Source organism: Lonchura striata, chromosome W (genome assembly GCF_050655825.1).
Source record: "Lonchura striata isolate lonStrDom1 chromosome W, ASM5065582v1, whole genome shotgun sequence".
In the NCBI taxonomy this organism is placed as follows: domain Eukaryota; kingdom Metazoa; phylum Chordata; class Aves; order Passeriformes; family Estrildidae; genus Lonchura; species Lonchura striata.
The window spans coordinates 5,279,115-5,299,285 of NC_140743.1; positions in this window are offsets into that span (position 1 = coordinate 5,279,115).

Consider the following 20,171-nt stretch of genomic DNA (forward strand, 5'->3'; position numbering starts at 1 on the left):
AGGGACTTGGCCCGAGTTCGAGTGTAAGGCTCGGCAGGGAGACCACGCTTCCCAAGCCTAGTAGGAGTCAGGCAAAGGGACGTGGCCGGAGTTCGAGTGTAAGGCTCGGCAGGACGTTCGACCTTACCTCAACAGAGAGACCAAGTTTCCTAAGCCTAGCAGGAGTCAGGCAAAGGGACTTGGCCAGAGTTCGAGTGTAAGGCTCGGCCGGACGTTCGACCTTAACTCGGCAGGGAGACCAAGCTTCCTAAGCGTAGTAGGAGTCAGGCAAAGGGACTTGGCCGGAGTTCAAGTGTAAGGCTCGGCAGGACGTTCAACCTTAACTCGGCAGGGAGACCACGCTTCCCAAGCCTAGTAGGAGTCAGGCGAGGGGACTTGGCCGGAGTTCGAGTGTAAGGCTCGGCAGGATGTTCGACCTTACCTCGGCAGGGAGACCAAGCTTCCTGAGCCTAGTAGGAGTCAGGCGAGGGGACTTGGCCGGAGTTCGAGTGTATGGCTCGGCAGGAGGTTCCACCTTACCTTGGCAGGGACCCCAAGCTTCCTAAGCCTCGTAGGAGTCAAGCAAAGGGGCTTGGCCAATGTTCGAGTGTAAGGCTCGGCAGGACGTTCGACCTTACCTCTGCAGGGAGACCAAAATTCCTAAGCCTAGTAGGAGTCAGGCAAAGGGACTTGGCCGGAGTTCGAGTGTAAGGCTCGGCAGGACATTCGACCGTACCTCGGCAGGGAGGCCAAGATTCCTAAGCCTAGTCGATGAGTTAGGCAAGGGGACTTGTTCTGAGTTGGAGTGTAATGCTCGGCAGGACGTTCGAACTTAACTCGGCAGGGAGACCACGCTTCCTAAGCCTAGTAGGAGTCAGGCGAGGCGACTTGGCCGGATTTCGAGTGTAAGGCTCGGCAAGACCTTAGAACTTACCTCGGCAGGGAGACCAAGATTCCTAAGCCTAGTAGGAGAGTTAGGCGAGAGGACTCGTTCGGAGTTCGAGTGTAAGGCTCGGCAGGATGTTCGACCTTACCTCGGCAGGGAGACCAAGCTTCCTAAGCCTAGTTGGAGTCAGGCAAAGGGGCTTGGCCGGAGTTCGAGTGTAAGGCTCGGCAGGACGTTCGACCTTACCTCGGCAGGGAGACCACACTTCCCGAGCCTAGTAGGAGAGTCAGACGACGGGACTTGGCCGGAGTACACGCGTAAGGCTCGGCAGACGTTCGACCTGAACTTGGCAGGGAGACCAAGCTTCCTAAGCCTAGTTGGAGTCAGGCAAAGGGGCTTGGCTGGAATTTGAGTGTAAGGCTCAGCACGACGTTCGACCTTACCTCGGCAGGGAGACCAAGATTCCTAAGCCGTGTAGGAGAGTTAGGCGAGGGGACTTGTTCGGAGTTCGAGTGTAAGACTCAGCAGGATGTTCGACCTTACCTCGGCAGGGAGACCAAGCTTCATAAGCCTAGTAGGAGTCAGGCAAAGGGACGTGGCTGGAATTCGAGTGTAAGGCTCGGAAGGACGTTCGACCTTACCTCCGCAGGGAGACCAAGCTTCCTAAGCCTAGTAGGAGAGTCAAGTGAAAGAACTTGGCCGGAGTTCGAGTGTAAGGCTCGGCAGGACTTTCGACCTTACCTCAACAGAGAGACCAAGCTTCCTAAGCCTAGCAGGAGTCAGGCAAAGGGACTTGGCCGGAGTTCGAGTGTAAGGCTCGGCATGACGTTCGACCTTAACTCGGCAGGGAGACCAAGCTTCTTAAGACTAGTAGGAGTCAGGCGAGGCGACTTGGCCGGAGTTCGAGTGTAAGGCTTCGCAGGACGTTCGACCTTACCTTGGCAGGGAGACCAAGCTTCCTAAGCCTAGTAGGAGAGTTAGGCGAGGGGACTTGTTCGGAGTTCGAGTGTAAGACTCGGCAGGATGTTCGACCTTACCTCGGCAGGGAGACCAAACTTCATAAGCCTAGCAGGAGTCAGGCAAAGGGACTTGGCCGGATTTCGAGTGTAAGGCTCGGCAAGACCTTCGACCTTACCTCGGCAGGGAGAGCAAGATTCCTAAGCCTAGTAGGAGAGTTAGGCGAGAGGACTCGTTCGGAGTTCGAGTGTAAGGCTCGGCAGGATGTTCGACCTTACCTCGGCAGGGAGACCAAGCTTCCTAAGCCTAGTTGGAGTCAGGCAAAGGGGCTTGGCCGGAGTTCGAGTGTAAGGCTCGGCAGGACGTTCAACCTTAACTCGGCAGGGAGACCACGCTTCCCAAGCCTAGTAGGAGTCAGGCGAGGGGACTTGGCCGGAGTTCGAGTGTAAGTCTCGGCAGGATGTTCGACCTTACCTCGGCAGGGAGACCAAGCTTCCTGAGCCTAGTAGGAGTCAGGCGAGGGGACTTGGCCAGAGTTCGAGTGTAAGGCTCGGCAGGACGTTCGACCTTACCTCAACAGAGAGACCAAGCTTCCTAAGCCTAGTAGGAGAGTTAGGCGAGGGGACTTGTTCGGAGTTCGAGTGTAAGGCACGGCAGGACGTTCGACCTTACCTCAACAGAGAGACCAAGCTTCCTAAGCCTAGTAGGATTCAGGGAAAGGGATTTGACCGGAGTTTGAGTGTATGGCTCGGCAGGATGTTCGACCTTACCTCGGCAGGGAGACCAAGATTCCTAAGCCGTGTAGGAGAGTTAGGCGAGGGGACTTGTTCGGAGTTCGAGTGTAAGACTCGGCAGGATGTTCGACCTTACCTCGGCAGGGAGACCAAGCTTCATAAGCCTAGTAGGAGTCAGGCAAAGGGACTTGGCCCGAGTTCGAGTGTAAGGCTCGGCAGGGGTTCAACCTTAACTCGGCAGGGAGACCACGCTTCCCAAGCCTAGTAGGAGTCAGGCAAAGGGACGTGGCCGGAGTTCGAGTGTAAGGCTCGGCCGGACGTTCGACCTTAACTCGGCAGGGAGACCAAGCTTCCTAAGCCTAGTAGGAGTCAGGCAAAGGGACTCGGCCGGAGTTCGAGTGTAAGGCTCGGCAGGACGTTCAACCTTAACTCGGCAGGGAGACCACGCTTCCCAAGCCTAGTAGGAGTCAGGCGAGGGGACTTGGCCGGAGTTCAAGTGTAAGTCTCGGCCGGACGTTCGACCTTACCTCTGCAGGGAGACCAAAATTCCTAAGCCTAGTAGGAGAGTTAGGCGAGGGGACTTGGCCGGAGTTCGAGGGTAAGGCACGGCAGGACGTTCGACCTTACCTCAACAGAGAGACCAAGCTTCCTAAGCCTAGTAGGAGTCCGGCAAAGGGATTTGACCGGAGTTTGAGTGTATGGCTCGGCAGGACGTTCGACCTTACCTCTGCAGGGAGACCAAGATTCCTAAGCCTAGTAGGAGAGTTAGGCGAGGGGACTTGTTCGGAGTTCGAGGGTAAGACTCGGCAGGATGTTCGACCTTACCTTGGCAGGGAGACCAAGCTTCATAAGCCTAGTAGGAGTCAGGCAAAGGGACGTGGCCGCAGTTCGAGTGTAAGGCTCGGAAGGACGTTCGTCCTTACCTCCGCAGGGAGACCAATCTTCCTAAGCCTAGTAGGAGAGTCAAGTGAAAGGACTTGGCCGGAGTTCGAGTGTAAGGCTCGGCAGGACGTTCGACCTTACCTCAACAGAGAGACCAAGCTTCCTAAGCCTAGTAGGAGTCAGGCAAAGGGATTTGACCGGAGTTTGAGTGTATGGCTCGGCAGGACGTTCAACCTTACCTCAACAGGGAGACCAAGATTCCTAAGCCGTGTAGGAGAGTTAGGCGAGGGGACTTGTTCGGAGTTCGAGTGTAAGACTTGGCAGGATGTTCGACCTTAACTCGGCAGGGAGACCAAGCTTCATAAGCCTAGTAGGAGTCAGGCAAAGGGACTTGGCCCGAGTTCGAGTGTAAGGCTCGGCAGGGGTTCAACCTTAACTCGGCAGGGAGACCACGCTTCCCAAGCCTAGTAGGAGTCAGGCAAAGGGACGTGGCCGGAGTTCGAGTGTAAGGCTCGGCAGGACGTTCGACCTTACCTCAACAGAGAGACCAAGTTTCCTAAGCCTAGCAGGAGTCAGGCAAAGGGACTTGGCCAGAGTTCGAGTGTAAGGCTCGGCCGGACGTTCGACCTTAACTCGGCAGGGAGACCAAGCTTCCTAAGCCTAGTAGGAGTCAGGCAAAGGGACTTGGCCGGAGTTCGAGTGTAAGGCTCGGCAGGACGTTCAACCTTAACTCGGCAGGGAGACCACGCTTCCCAAGCCTAGTAGGAGTCAGGCGAGGGGACTTGGCCGGAGTTCGAGTGTAAGTCTCGGCAGGATGTTCGACCTTACCTCGGCAGGGAGACCAAGCTTCCTGAGCCTAGTAGGAGTCAGGCGAGGGGACTTGGCCGGAGTTCGAGTGTATGGCTCGGCAGGAGGTTCCACCTTACCTTGGCAGGGACACCAAGCTTCCTAAGCCTAGTAGGAGTCAAGCAAAGGGGCTTGGCCAATGTTCGAGTGTAAGGCTCGGCAGGACGTTCGACCTTACCTCTGCAGGGAGACCAAAATTCCTAAGCCTAGTAGGAGTCAGGCAAAGGGACTTGGCCGGAGTTCGAGTGTAAGGCTCGGCAGGACATTCGACCGTACCTCGGCAGGGAGGCCAAGATTCCTAAGCCTAGTCGATGAGTTAGGCAAGGGGACTTGTTCTGAGTTGGAGTGTAATGCTCGGCAGGACTTTCGAACTTAACTCGGCAGGGAGACCACGCTTCCTAAGCCTAGTAGGAGTCAGGCGAGGCGACTTGGCCGGATTTCGAGTGTAAGGCTCGGCAAGACCTTAGACCTTACCTCGGCAGGGAGACCAAGATTCCTACGCCTAGTAGGAGAGTTAGGCGAGAGGACTCGTTCGGAGTTCGAGTGTAAGGCTCGGCAGGATGTTCGACCTTACCTCGGCAGGGAGACCAAGCTTCCTAAGCCTAGTTGGAGTCAGGCAAAGGGGCTTGGCCGGAGTTCGAGTGTAAGGCTCGGCAGGACGTTCAACCTTAACTCGGCAGGGAGACCACGCTTCCCAAGCCTAGTAGGAGTCAGGCGAGGGGACTTGGCCGGAGTTCGAGTGTAAGTCTCGGCAGGATGTTCGACCTTACCTCGGCAGGGAGACCAAGCTTCCTGAGCCTAGTAGGAGTCAGGCGAGGGGACTTGGCCAGAGTTCGAGTGTAAGGCTCGGCAGGACGTTCGACCTTACCTCAACAGAGAGACCAAGCTTCCTAAGCCTAGTAGGAGAGTTAGGCGAGGGGACTTGTTCGGAGTTCGAGTGTAAGGCACGGCAGGACGTTCGACCTTACCTCAACAGAGAGACCAAGCTTCCTAAGCCTAGTAGGATTCAGGGAAAGGGATTTGACCGGAGTTTGAGTGTATGGCTCGGCAGGATGTTCGACCTTACCTCGGCAGGGAGACCAAGATTCCTAAGCCGTGTAGGAGAGTTAGGCGAGGGGACTTGTTCGGAGTTCGAGTGTAAGACTCGGCAGGATGTTCGACCTTACCTCGGCAGGGAGACCAAGCTTCATAAGCCTAGTAGGAGTCAGGCAAAGGGACTTGGCCCGAGTTCGAGTGTAAGGCTCGGCAGGGGTTCAACCTTAACTCGGCAGGGAGACCACGCTTCCCAAGCCTAGTAGGAGTCAGGCAAAGGGACGTGGCCGGAGTTCGAGTGTAAGGCTCGGCCGGACGTTCGACCTTAACTCGGCAGGGAGACCAAGCTTCCTAAGCCTAGTAGGAGTCAGGCAAAGGGACTCGGCCGGAGTTCGAGTGTAAGGCTCGGCAGGACGTTCAACCTTAACTCGGCAGGGAGACCAAGCTTCCTAAGCCTAGTAGGAGTCAGGCAAAGGGACTTGGCCGGAGTTCAAGTGTAAGTCTCGGCCGGACGTTCGACCTTACCTCTGCAGGGAGACCAAAATTCCTAAGCCTAGTAGGAGAGTTAGGCGAGGGGACTTGGCCGGAGTTCGAGGGTAAGGCACGGCAGGACGTTCGACCTTACCTCAACAGAGAGACCAAGCTTCCTAAGCCTAGTAGGAGTCCGGCAAAGGGATTTGACCGGAGTTTGAGTGTATGGCTCGGCAGGACGTTCGACCTTACCTCTGCAGGGAGACCAAGATTCCTAAGCCTAGTAGGAGAGTTAGGCGACGGGACTTGTTCGGAGTTCGAGGGTAAGACTCGGCAGGATGTTCGACCTTACCTTGGCAGGGAGACCAAGCTTCATAAGCCTAGTAGGAGTCAGGCAAAGGGACGTGGCCGCAGTTCGAGTGTAAGGCTCGGAAGGACGTTCGTCCTTACCTCCGCAGGGAGACCAATCTTCCTAAGCCTAGTAGGAGAGTCAAGTGAAAGGCCTTGGCCGGAGTTCGAGTGTAAGGCTCGGCAGGACGTTCGACCTTACCTCAACAGAGAGACCAAGCTTCCTAAGCCTAGTAGGAGTCAGGCAAAGGGATTTGACCGGAGTTTGAGTGTATGGCTCGGCAGGACGTTCAACCTTACCTCAACAGGGAGACCAAGATTCCTAAGCCGTGTAGGAGAGTTAGGCGAGGGGACTTGTTCGGAGTTCGAGTGTAAGACTCGGCAGGATGTTCGACCTTAACTCGGCAGGGAGACCAAGCTTCATAAGCCTAGTAGGAGTCAGGCAAAGGGACTTGGCCCGAGTTCGAGTGTAAGGCTCGGCAGGGGTTCAACCTTAACTCGGCAGGGAGACCACGCTTCCCAAGCCTAGTAGGAGTCAGGCAAAGGGACGTGGCCGGAGTTCGAGTGTAAGGCTCGGCAGGACGTTCGACCTTACCTCAACAGAGAGACCAAGTTTCCTAAGCCTAGCAGGAGTCAGGCAAAGGGACTTGGCCAGAGTTCGAGTGTAAGGCTCGGCCGGACGTTCGACCTTAACTCGGCAGGGAGACCAAGCTTCCTAAGCCTAGTAGGAGTCAGGCAAAGGGACTTGGCCGGAGTTCGAGTGTAAGGCTCGGCAGGACGTTCAACCTTAACTCGGCAGGGAGACCACGCTTCCCAAGCCTAGTAGGAGTCAGGCGAGGGGACTTGGCCGGAGTTCGAGTGTAAGTCTCGGCAGGATGTTCGACCTTACCTCGGCAGGGAGACCAAGCTTCCTGAGCCTAGTAGGAGTCAGGCGAGGGGACTTGGCCGGAGTTCGAGTGTATGGCTCGGCAGGAGGTTCCACCTTACCTTGGCAGGGACACCAAGCTTCCTAAGCCTAGTAGGAGTCAAGCAAAGGGGCTTGGCCAATGTTCGAGTGTAAGGCTCGGCAGGACGTTCGACCTTACCTCTGCAGGGAGACCAAAATTCCTAAGCCTAGTAGGAGTCAGGCAAAGGGACTTGGCCGGAGTTCGAGTGTAAGGCTCGGCAGGACATTCGACCGTACCTCGGCAGGGAGGCCAAGATTCCTAAGCCTAGTCGATGAGTTAGGCAAGGGGACTTGTTCTGAGTTGGAGTGTAATGCTCGGCAGGACTTTCGAACTTAACTCGGCAGGGAGACCACGCTTCCTAAGCCTAGTAGGAGTCAGGCGAGGCGACTTGGCCGGATTTCGAGTGTAAGGCTCGGCAAGACCTTAGACCTTACCTCGGCAGGGAGACCAAGATTCCTACGCCTAGTAGGAGAGTTAGGCGAGAGGACTCGTTCGGAGTTCGAGTGTAAGGCTCGGCAGGATGTTCGACCTTACCTCGGCAGGGAGACCAAGCTTCCTAAGCCTAGTTGGAGTCAGGCAAAGGGGCTTGGCCGGAGTTCGAGTGTAAGGCTCGGCAGGACGTTCGACCTTACCTCGGCAGGGAGACCACACTTCCCGAGCCTAGTAGGAGTCAGGCGAGGGGACTTGTTCGGAGTTCGAGTGTATGGCTCGGCAGGACGTTCGACCTTACCTCAGCAGGGAGACCAAGCTTCCTAAGGCTAGTAGGAGAGTTAGGCGAGGGGACTTGTTCGGAGTTCGAGTGTAAGACTCGGCAGGATGTTCGACCTTACCTCGGCAGGGAGACCAAACTTCATAAGCCTAGTGGGAGTCAGGCAAAGGGACTTGGCCGGATTTCGAGTGTAAGGCTCGGCAAGACCTTCGACCTTACCTCGGCAGGGAGACCAAGATTCCTAAGCCTAGTAGGAGAGTTAGGCGAGAGGACTCGTTCGGAGTTCGAGTGTATGGCTCGGCAGGAGGTTCGACCTTACCTTGGCAGGGACACCAAGCTTCCTAAGCCTAGTAGGAGTCCGGCAAAGGGATTTGACCGGAGTTTGAGTGTATGGCTCGGCAGGACGTTCGACCTTACCTCTGCAGGGAGACCAAGATTCCTAAGCCTAGTAGGAGAGTTAGGCGAGGGGACTTGTTCGGAGTTCGAGGGTAAGACTCGGCAGGATGTTCGACCTTACCTTGGCAGGGAGACCAAGCTTCATAAGCCTAGTAGGAGTCAGGCAAAGGGACGTGGCCGCAGTTCGAGTGTAAGGCTCGGAAGGACGTTCGTCCTTACCTCCGCAGGGAGACCAATCTTCCTAAGCCTAGTAGGAGAGTCAAGTGAAAGGACTTGGCCGGAGTTCGAGTGTAAGGCTCGGCAGGACGTTCGACCTTACCTCAACAGAGAGACCAAGCTTCCTAAGCCTAGTAGGAGTCAGGCAAAGGGATTTGACCGGAGTTTGAGTGTATGGCTCGGCAGGACGTTCAACCTTACCTCAACAGGGAGACCAAGATTCCTAAGCCGTGTAGGAGAGTTAGGCGAGGGGACTTGTTCGGAGTTCGAGTGTAAGACTCGGCAGGATGTTCGACCTTAACTCGGCAGGGAGACCAAGCTTCATAAGCCTAGTAGGAGTCAGGCAAAGGGACTTGGCCCGAGTTCGAGTGTAAGGCTCGGCAGGGGTTCAACCTTAACTCGGCAGGGAGACCACGCTTCCCAAGCCTAGTAGGAGTCAGGCAAAGGGACGTGGCCGGAGTTCGAGTGTAAGGCTCGGCAGGACGTTCGACCTTACCTCAACAGAGAGACCAATTTTCCTAAGCCTAGCAGGAGTCAGGCAAAGGGACTTGGCCAGAGTTCGAGTGTAAGGCTCGGCCGGACGTTCGACCTTAACTCGGCAGGGAGACCAAGCTTCCTAAGCCTAGTAGGAGTCAGGCAAAGGGACTTGGCCGGAGTTCGAGTGTAAGGCTCGGCAGGACGTTCAACCTTAACTCGGCAGGGAGACCACGCTTCCCAAGCCTAGTAGGAGTCAGGCGAGGGGACTTGGCCGGAGTTCGAGTGTAAGTCTCGGCAGGATGTTCGACCTTACCTCGGCAGGGAGACCAAGCTTCCTGAGCCTAGTAGGAGTCAGGCGAGGGGACTTGGCCGGAGTTCGAGTGTATGGCTCGGCAGGAGGTTCCACCTTACCTTGGCAGGGACACCAAGCTTCCTAAGCCTAGTAGGAGTCAAGCAAAGGGGCTTGGCCAATGTTCGAGTGTAAGGCTCGGCAGGACGTTCGACCTTACCTCTGCAGGGAGACCAAAATTCCTAAGCCTAGTAGGAGTCAGGCAAAGGGACTTGGCCGGAGTTCGAGTGTAAGGCTCGGCAGGACATTCGACCGTACCTCGGCAGGGAGGCCAAGATTCCTAAGCCTAGTCGATGAGTTAGGCAAGGGGACTTGTTCTGAGTTGGAGTGTAATGCTCGGCAGGACTTTCGAACTTAACTCGGCAGGGAGACCACGCTTCCTAAGCCTAGTAGGAGTCAGGCGAGGCGACTTGGCCGGATTTCGAGTGTAAGGCTCGGCAAGACCTTAGACCTTACCTCGGCAGGGAGACCAAGATTCCTACGCCTAGTAGGAGAGTTAGGCGAGAGGACTCGTTCGGAGTTCGAGTGTAAGGCTCGGCAGGATGTTCGACCTTACCTCGGCAGGGAGACCAAGCTTCCTAAGCCTAGTTGGAGTCAGGCAAAGGGGCTTGGCCGGAGTTCGAGTGTAAGTCTCGGCAGGACGTTCGACCTTACCTCGGCAGGGAGACCACACTTCCCGAGCCTAGTAGGAGTCAGGCGAGGGGACTTGTTCGGAGTTCGAGTGTATGGCTCGGCAGGACGTTCGACCTTACCTCAGCAGGGAGACCAAGCTTCCTAAGGCTAGTAGGAGAGTTAGGCGAGGGGACTTGTTCGGAGTTCGAGTGTAAGACTCGGCAGGATGTTCGACCTTACCTCGGCAGGGAGACCAAACTTCATAAGCCTAGTGGGAGTCAGGCAAAGGGACTTGGCCGGATTTCGAGTGTAAGGCTCGGCAAGACCTTCGACCTTACCTCGGCAGGGAGACCAAGATTCCTAAGCCTAGTAGGAGAGTTAGGCGAGAGGACTCGTTCGGAGTTCGAGTGTATGGCTCGGCAGGAGGTTCGACCTTACCTTGGCAGGGACACCAAGCTTCCTAAGCCTAGTAGGAGTCCGGTAAAGGGATTTGACCGGAGTTTGAGTGTATGGCTCGGCAGGACGTTCGACCTTACCTCTGCAGGGAGACCAAGATTCCTAAGCCTAGTAGGAGAGTTAGGCGAGGGGACTTGTTCGGAGTTCGAGGGTAAGGCACGGCAGGACGTTCGACCTTACCTCAACAGAGAGACCAAGCTTCCTAAGCCTAGTAGGAGTCAGGCAAAGGGATTTGACCGGAGTTTGAGTGTATGGCTCGGCAGGACGTTCAACCTTACCTCAACAGGGAGACCAAGATTCCTAAGCCGTGTAGGAGAGTTAGGCGAGGGGACTTGTTCGGAGTTCGAGTGTAAGACTCGGCAGGATGTTCGACCTTAACTCGGCAGGGAGACCAAGCTTCATAAGCCTAGTAGGAGTCAGGCAAAGGGACTTGGCCCGAGTTCGAGTGTAAGGCTCGGCAGGGGTTCAACCTTAACTCGGCAGGGAGACCACGCTTCCCAAGCCTAGTAGGAGTCAGGCAAAGGGACGTGGCCGGAGTTCGAGTGTAAGGCTCGGCAGGACGTTCGACCTTACCTCAACAGAGAGACCAAGTTTCCTAAGCCTAGCAGGAGTCAGGCAAAGGGACTTGGCCAGAGTTCGAGTGTAAGGCTCGGCCGGACGTTCGACCTTAACTCGGCAGGGAGACCAAGCTTCCTAAGCCTAGTAGGAGTCAGGCAAAGGGACTTGGCCGGAGTTCGAGTGTAAGGCTCGGCAGGACGTTCAACCTTAACTCGGCAGGGAGACCACGCTTCCCAAGCCTAGTAGGAGTCAGGCGAGGGGACTTGTTCGGAGTTCGAGGGTAAGACTCGGCAGGATGTTCGACCTTACCTCGGCAGGGAGACCAATCTTCCTAAGCCTAGTAGGAGAGTCAAGTGAAAGGACTTGGCCGGAGTTCGAGTGTAAGGCTCGGCAGGACGTTCGACCTTACCTCAACAGAGAGACCAAGCTTCCTAAGCCTAGTAGGAGTCAGGCAAAGGGATTTGACCGGAGTTTGAGTGTATGGCTCGGCAGGACGTTCGACCTTACCTCGGCAGGGAGACCAAGATTCCTAAGCCGTGTAGGATAGTTAGGCGTGGGGACTTGTTCGGAGTTCGAGTGTAAGACTCGGCAGGATGTTCGACCTTACCTCGGCAGGGAGACCAAGCTTCATAAGCCTAGTAGGAGTCAGGCAAAGGGACTTGTCCCGAGTTCGAGTGTAAGGCTCGGCAGGGGTTCAACCTTAACTCGGCAGGGAGACCACGCTTCCCAAGCCTAGTAGGAGTCAGGCAAAGGGACGTGGCCGGAGTTCGAGTGTAAGGCTCGGCAGGACGTTCGACCTTACCTCAACAGAGAGACCAAGTTTCCTAAGCCTAGCAGGAGTCAGGCAAAGGGACTTGGCCAGCGTTCGAGTGTAAGGCTCGGCCGGACGTTCAACCTTAACTCGGCAGGGAGACCACGCTTCCCAAGCCTAGTAGGAGTCAGGCGAGGGGACTTGGCCGGAGTTCGAGTGTAAGTCTCGGCAGGATGTTCGACCTTACCTCGGCAGGGAGACCAAGCTTCCTGAGCCTAGTAGGAGTCAGGCGAGGGGACTTGGCCGGAGTTCGAGTGTATGGCTCGGCAGGAGGTTCCACCTTACCTTGGCAGGGACACCAAGCTTCCTAAGCCTAGTAGGAGTCAAGCAAAGGGGCTTGGCCAATGTTCGAGTGTAAGGCTCGGCAGGACGTTCGACCTTACCTCTGCAGGGAGACCAAAATTCCTAAGCCTAGTAGGAGTCAGGCAAAGGGACTTGGCCGGAGTTCGAGTGTAAGGCTCGGCAGGACATTCGACCGTACCTCGGCAGGGAGGCCAAGATTCCTAAGCCTAGTCGATGAGTTAGGCAAGGGGACTTGTTCTGAGTTGGAGTGTAATGCTCGGCAGGACGTTCGAACTTAACTCGGCAGGGAGACCAAGATTCCTAAGCCTAGTAGGAGAGTTAGGCGAGAGGACTCGTTCGGAGTTCGAGTGTATGGCTCGGCAGGACGTTCAACCTTACCTTGGCAGGGACACCAAGCTTCCTAAGCCTAGTAGGAGTCCGGTAAAGGGATTTGTCCGGAGTTTGAGTGTATGGCTCGGCAGGACGTTCGACCTTACCTCTGCAGGGAGACCAAGATTCCTAAGCCTAGTAGGCGAGTTAGGCGAGGGGACTTGTTCGGAGTTCGAGGGTAAGGCACGGCAGGACGTTCGACCTTACCTCAACAGAGAGACCAAGCTTCCTAAGCCTAGTAGGAGTCAGGCAAAGGGATTTGACCGGAGTTTGAGTGTATGGCTCGGCAGGACGTTCAACCTTACCTCAACAGGGAGACCAAGATTCCTAAGCCGTGTAGGAGAGTTAGGCGAAGGGACTTGTTCGGAGTTCGAGTGTAAGACTCGGCAGGATGTTCGACCTTACCTCGGCAGGGAGACCAAGCTTCATAAGCCTAGTAGGAGTCAGGCAAAGGGGCTTGGCCAGAGTTCGAGTGTAAGGCTCGGCAGGACGTTCGACCTTACCTCTGCAGGGAGACCAAGCTTCCTAAGTCTAGTAGGAGAGTCAGACGACGGGACTTGGCCGGAGTACAAGCGTAAGGCTCGGCAGACGTTCGACCTGAACTTGGCAGGGAGACCAAGCTTCCTAAGCCTAGTTGGAGTCAGGCAAAGGGGCTTGGCTGGAATTTGAGTGTAAGGCTCAGCACGACGTTCGACCTTACCTCGGCATAGAGACTAAGCTTCCTAAGCCCAGTAGGATAGTTAGGCATGAGGAATTGTTCAGAGTTCGAGTGTAAGGCTCGGCAGGATGTTCGATCCTAACTCGGCAGGGAGACCAAGCTTTCTAAGCCTAGTAAGAGTCAGGCAAAGGGACTTGGCCAGAGTTCGAGTGTATGGCTCGGCAGGACGTTCAACCGTAACTCGGCAGGGAGACGAAGCTTCTTAAGCCTAGTCGGAGAATTAGGCGAGGGGACTTGGCCGGAGTTCGAGTATAAGGCTCGGCAGGACGTTCAACCTTAAATCAACAGAGAGACCAAGTTTCCTAAGCCTAGTAAGAGTCAGGCAAAGGGACTTGGCTGAAGTTCGAGTGTAAGGCTCGGCAGGACGTTCGACCTTACCTCGGCAGGGAGACCAAGCTTCCTGAGCCTAGTAGGAGTCAGGCGAGGGGACTTGGCCGGAGTTCGAGTGTATGGCTCGGCAGGACGTTCGACCTTACCTTGGCAGGGAGACCAAGCTCCCTAAGCCTAGTAGGAGTCAGGCAAAGGGGCTTGGCCAGAGTTCGAGTGTAAGGCTCGGCAGGACGTTCGACCTTACCTCTGCAGGGAGACCAAAATTCCTAAGCCTAGTAGGAGAGTTAGGCGAGGGGACTTGTTCGGAGTTCGAGGGTAAGGCACGGCAGGACGTTCGACCTTACCTCAACAGAGAGACCAAGCTTCCTAAGCCTAGTAGGAGTCCGGCAAAGGGATTTGACCAGAGTTTGAGTGTATGGCTCGGCAAGACCTTCGACCTTACCTCGGCAGGGAGACCAAGATTCCTAAGCCTAGTAGGAGAGTTAGGCGAGGGGACTTGTTCGGAGTTCGAGTGTAAGACTCGGCAGGATGTTCGACCTTACCTCGGCAGGGAGACCAAGCTTCATAAGCCTAGTAGGAGTCAGGCAAAGGGACTTGGCCCGAGTTCGAGTGTAAGGCTCGGCAGGACGTTCGACCTTAACTCGGCAGGGAGACCACGCTTCCCAAGCCTAGTAGGAGTCAGGCAAAGGGACGTGGCCGGAATTCGAGTGTAAGGCTCTGAAGGACGTTCGACCTTACCTCCGCAGGGAGACCAAGCTTCCTAAGCCTAGTAGGAGAGTCAAGTGAAAGAACTTGGCCGGAGTTCGAGTGTAAGGCTCGGCAGGACTTTCGACCTTACCTCAACAGAGAGACCAAGCTTCCTAAGCCTAGCAGGAGTCAGGCAAAGGGACTTGGCCGGAGTTCGAGTGTAAGGCTCGGCATGACGTTCGACCTTAACTCGGCAGGGAGACCAAGCTTCCTAAGACTAGTAGGAGTCAGGCGAGGCGACTTGGCCGGAGTTCGAGTGTAAGGCTTCGCAGGACGTTCGACCTTACCTCGGCAGGGAGACCAAGCTTCCTAAGCCTAGTAGGAGAGTTAGGCGAGGGGACTTGTTCGGAGTTCGAGTGTAAGACTCGGCAGGATGTTCGACCTTACCTCGGCAGGGAGACCAAACTTCATAAGCCTAGCAGGAGTCAGGCAAAGGGACTTGGCCGGATTTCGAGTGTAAGGCTCGGCAAGACCTTCGACCTTACCTCGGCAGGGAGACCAAGATTCCTAAGCCTAGTAGGAGAGTTAGGCGAGAGGACTCGTTCGGAGTTCGAGTGTAAGGCTCGGCAGGATGTTCGACCTTACCTCGGCAGGGAGACCAAGCTTCCTAAGCCTAGTTGGAGTCAGGCAAAGGGGCTTGGCCGGAGTTCGAGTGTAAGGCTCGGCAGGACGTTCAACCTTAACTCGGCAGGGAGACCACGCTTCCCAAGCCTAGTAGGAGTCAGGCGAGGGGACTTGGCCGGAGTTCGAGTGTAAGTCTCGGCAGGATGTTCGACCTTACCTCGGCAGGGAGACCAAGCTTCCTGAGCCTAGTAGGAGTCAGGCGAGGGGACTTGGCCGGAGTTCGAGTGTATGGCTCGGCAGGAGGTTCGACCTTACCTTGGCAGAGAGACCAAGCTCCCTAAGCCTAGTAGGAGTCAGGCAAAGGGGCTTGGCCAGAGTTCGAGTGTAAGGCTCGGCAGGACGTTCGACCTTACCTCAACAGAGAGACCAAGCTCCCTAAGCCTAGTAGGAGAGTTAGGCGAGGGGACTTGTTCGGAGTTCGAGTGTAAGGCACGGCAGGACGTTCGACCTTACCTCAACAGAGAGACCAAGCTTCCTAAGCCTAGTAGGATTCAGGGAAAGGGATTTGACCGGAGTTTGAGTGTATGGCTCGGCAGGATGTTCCACCTTACCTCGGCAGGGAGACCAAGATTCCTAAGCCGTGTAGGATAGTTAGGCGAGGGGACTTGTTCGGAGTTCGAGTGTAAGACTCGGCAAGACCTTCGACCTTACCTCGGCAGGGAGACCAAGATTCATAAGCCTAGTAGGAGAGTTAGGCGAGGGGACTTGTTCGGAGTTCGAGTGTAAGACTCGGCAGGATGTTCGACCTTACCTCGGCAGGGAGACCAAGCTTCATAAGCCTAGTAGGAGTCAGGCAAAGGGACTTGGCCCGAGTTCGAGTGTAAGGCTCGGCAGGACGTTCGACCTTAACTCGGCAGGGAGACCACGCTTCCCAAGCCTAGTAGGAGTCAGGCAAAGGGACGTGGCCGGAATTCGAGTGTAAGGCTCGGAAGGACGTTCGACCTTACCTCCGCAGGGAGACCAAGCTTCCTAAGCCTAGTAGGAGAGTCAAGTGAAAGAACTTGGCCGGAGTTCGAGTGTAAGGCTCGGCAGGACTTTCGACCTTACCTCAACAGAGAGACCAAGCTTCCTAAGCCTAGCAGGAGTCAGGCAAAGGGACTTGGCCGGAGTTCGAGTGTAAGGCTCGGCATGACGTTCGACCTTAACTCGGCAGGGAGACCAAGCTTCCTAAGACTAGTAGGAGTCAGGCGAGGCGACTTGGCCGGAGTTCGAGTGTAAGGCTTCGCAGGACGTTCGACCTTACCTCGGCAGGGAGACCAAGCTTCCTAAGCCTAGTAGGAGAGTTAGGCGAGGGGACTTGTTCGGAGTTCGAGTGTAAGACTCGGCAGGATGTTCGACCTTACCTCGGCAGGGAGACCAAACTTCATAAGCCTAGCAGGAGTCAGGCAAAGGGACTTGGCCGGATTTCGAGTGTAAGGCTCGGCAAGACCTTCGACCTTACCTCGGCAGGGAGACCAAGATTCCTAAGCCTAGTAGGAGAGTTAGGCGAGAGGACTCGTTCGGAGTTCGAGTGTAAGGCTCGGCAGGATGTTCGACCTTACCTCGGCAGGGAGACCAAGCTTCCTAAGCCTAGTTGGAGTCAGGCAAAGGGGCTTGGCCGGAGTTCGAGTGTAAGGCTCGGCAGGACGTTCAACCTTAACTCGGCAGGGAGACCACGCTTCCCAAGCCTAGTAGGAGTCAGGCGAGGGGACTTGGCCGGAGTTCGAGTGTAAGTCTCGGCAGGATGTTCGACCTTACCTCGGCAGGGAGACCAAGCTTCCTGAGCCTAGTAGGAGTCAGGCGAGGGGACTTGGCCGGAGTTCGAGTGTATGGCTCGGCAGGAGGTTCGACCTTACCTTGGCAGAGAGACCAAGCTCCCTAAGCCTAGTAGGAGTCAGGCAAAGGGGCTTGGCCAGAGTTCGAGTGTAAGGCTCGGCAGGACGTTCGACCTTACCTCAACAGAGAGACCAAGCTCCCTAAGCCTAGTAGGAGAGTTAGGCGAGGGGACTTGTTCGGAGTTCGAGTGTAAGGCACGGCAGGACGTTCGACCTTACCTCAACAGAGAGACCAAGCTTCCTAAGCCTAGTAGGATTCAGGGAAAGGGATTTGACCGGAGTTTGAGTGTATGGCTCGGCAGGATGTTCCACCTTACCTCGGCAGGGAGACCAAGATTCCTAAGCCGTGTAGGATAGTTAGGCGAGGGGACTTGTTCGGAGTTCGAGTGTAAGACTCGGCAGGATGTTCGACCTTACCTCGGCAGGGAGACCAAGCTTCATAAGCCTAGTAGGAGTCAGGCAAAGGGACTTGGCCCGAGTTCGAGTGTAAGGCTCGGCAGGGGTTCAATCTTAACTCGGCAGGGAGACCACGCTTCCCAAGCCTAGTAGGAGTCAGGCAAAGGGACGTGGCCGGAGTTCGAGTGTAAGGCTCGGCAGGACGTTCGACCTTACCTCAACAGAGAGACCAAGTTTCCTAAGCCTAGCAGGAGTCAGGCAAAGGGACTTGGCCAGAGTTCGAGTGTAAGGCTCGGCCGGACGTTCGACCTTAACTCGGCAGGGAGACCAAGCTTCCTAAGCCTAGTAGGAGTCAGGCAAAGGGACTTGGCCGGAGTTTGAGTGGAAGGCTCGGCAGGACGTTCAACCTTAACTCGGCAGGGAGACCACGCTTCCCAAGCCTAGTAGGAGTCAGGCGAGGGGACTTGGCCGGAGTTCGAGTGTATGTCTCGGCAGGACGTTCGACCTTACCTCTGAAGGGAGACCAAAATTCCTAATCCTAGTAGGAGAGTTAGGCGAGGGGACTTGGCCGGAGTTCGAGGGTAAGGCACGGCAGGACGTTCGACCTTACCTCAACAGAGAGACCAAGCTTCCTAAGCCTAGTAGGAGTCCGGCAAAGGGATTTGACCGGAGTTTGAGTGTATGGCTCGGCAGGACGTTCGACCTTACCTCTGCAGGGAGACCAAGATTCCTAAGCCTAGTAGGAGAGTTAGGCAAGAGGACTCGTTCGGAGTTCGAGTGAAAGGCTCGGCAGGATGTTCGACCTTACCTCGGCAGGGAGACGAAGCTTCCTAAGCCTAGTTGGAGTCAGGCAAAGGGGCTTGGCCGGAGTTCGAGTGTAAGGCTCGGCAGGACGTTCGACCGTACCTCGGCAGGGAGACCACGCTTCCCGAGCCTAGTAGGAGTCAAGCGAGGGGACTTGTTCGGAGTTCGAGTGTATGGCTCGGCAGGACGTTCGACCTTACCTCTGCAGGGAGACCAAGATTCCTAAGCCTAGTAGGAGAGTTAGGCGAGGGGACTTGTTCGGAGTTCGAGGGTAAGACTCGGCAGGATGTTCGACCTTACCTCGGCAGGGAGACCAAGCTTCATAAGCCTAGTAGGAGTCAGGCAAAGGGACGTGGCCGCAGTTCGAGTGTAAGGCTCGGAAGGACGTTCGACCTTACCTCCGCAGGGAGACCAATCTTCCTAAGCCTAGTAGGAGAGTCAAGTGAAAGGACTTGGCCGGAGTTCGAGTGTAAGGCTCGGCAGGACGTTCGACCTTACCTCAACAGAGAGACCAAGTTTCCTAAGCCTAGCAGGAGTCAGGCAAAGGGACTTGGCCAGAGTTCGAGTGTAAGGCTCGGCCGGACGTTCGACCTTAACTCGGCAGGGAGACCAAGCTTCCTAAGCGTAGTAGGAGTCAGGCAAAGGGACTTGGCCGGAGTTCGAGTGTAAGGCTCGGCAGGACGTTCAACCTTAACTCGGCAGGGAGACCACGCTTCCCAAGCCTAGTAGGAGTCAGGCGAGGGGACTTGGCCGGAGTTCGAGTGTAAGTCTCGGCAGGATGTTCGACCTTACCTCGGCAGGGAGACCAAGCTTCCTGAGCCTAGTAGGAGTCAGGCGAGGCGACTTGGCCGGAGTTCGAGTGTATGGCTCAACAGGAGGTTCCACCTTACCTTGGCAGGGACACCAAGCTTCCTAAGCCTAGTAGGAGTCAAGCAAAGGGGCTTGGCCAATGTTCGAGTGTAAGGCTCGGCAGGACGTTCGACCTTACCTCTGCAGGGAGACCAAAATTCCTAAGCCTAGTAGGAGTCAGGCAAAGGGACTTGGCCGGAGTTCGAGTGTAAGGCTCGGCAGGACATTCGACCGTACCTCGGCAGGGAGGCCAAAATTCCTAAGCCTAGTCGATGAGTTAGGCAAGGGGACTTGTTCTGAGTTGGAGTGTAATGCTCGGCAGGACGTTCGAACTTAACTCGGCAGGGAGACCACGCTTCCTAAGCCTAGTAGGAGTCAGGCGAGGCGACTTGGCCGGATTTCGAGTGTAAGGCTCGACAAGACCTTAGACCTTACCTTGGCAGGGAGACCAAGATTCCTAAGCCTAGTAGGAGAGTTAGGCGAGAGGACTCGTTCGGAGTTCGAGTGTAAGGCTGGGCAGGATGTTCGACCTTACCTCGGCAGGGAGACCAAGCTTCCTAAGCCTAGTTGGAGTCAGGCAAAGGGGCTTGGCCGGAGTTCGAGTGTAAGGCTCGGCAGGACGTTCGACCTTACCTCGGCAGGGAGACCACACTTCCCGAGCCTAGTAGGAGTCAGGCAAAGGGACTTGGCCGGATTTCGAGTGTAAGGCTCGGCAAGACCTTCGACCTTACCTCGGCAGGGAGACCAAGATTCCTAAGCCTAGTAGGAGAGTTAGGCGAGAGGACTCGTTCGGAGTTCGAGTGTATGGCTCGGCAGGAGGTTCGACCTTACCTTGGCAGGGACACCAAGCTTCCTAAGCCTAGTAGGAGTCCGGCAAAGGGATATGACTGGAGTTTGAGTGTATGGCTCGGCAGGACGTTCGACCTTACCTCTGCAGGGAGACCAAGATTCCTAAGCCTAGTAGGAGAGTTAGGCGAGGGGACTTGTTCGGAGTTCGAGGGTAAGGCACGGCAGGACGTTCGACCTTACCTCAACAGAGAGACCAAGCTTCCTAAGCCTAGTAGGAGTCAGGCAAAGGGATTTGACCGGAGTTTGAGTGTATGGCTCGGCAGGACGTTCAACCTTACCTCAACAGGGAGACTAAGATTCCTAAGCCGTGTAGGAGAGTTAGGCGAGGGGACTTGTTCGGAGTTCGAGTGTAAGACTCGGCAGGATGTTCGACCTTACCTCGGCAGGGAGACCAAGCTTCATAAGCCTAGTAGGAGTCAGGCAAAGGGATGTGGCCGCAGTTCGAGAGTAAGGCTCGGAAGGACGTTCGACCTTACCTCCGCAGGGAGACCAAGCTTCCTAAGCCTAGTAGGAGAGTCAAGTGAAAGGACTTGGCCGGAGTTCGAGTGTAAGGCTCGGCAGGACGTTCGACCTTTCCACAATAGAGAGACCAAGCTTCCTAAGCCTAGTAGGAGTCAGGCAAAGGGACTTGGCCGGAGTTCGAGTGTAAGGCTCGGCATGACGTTCGACCTTAACTCGGCAGGGAGACCAAGATTCCTAAGC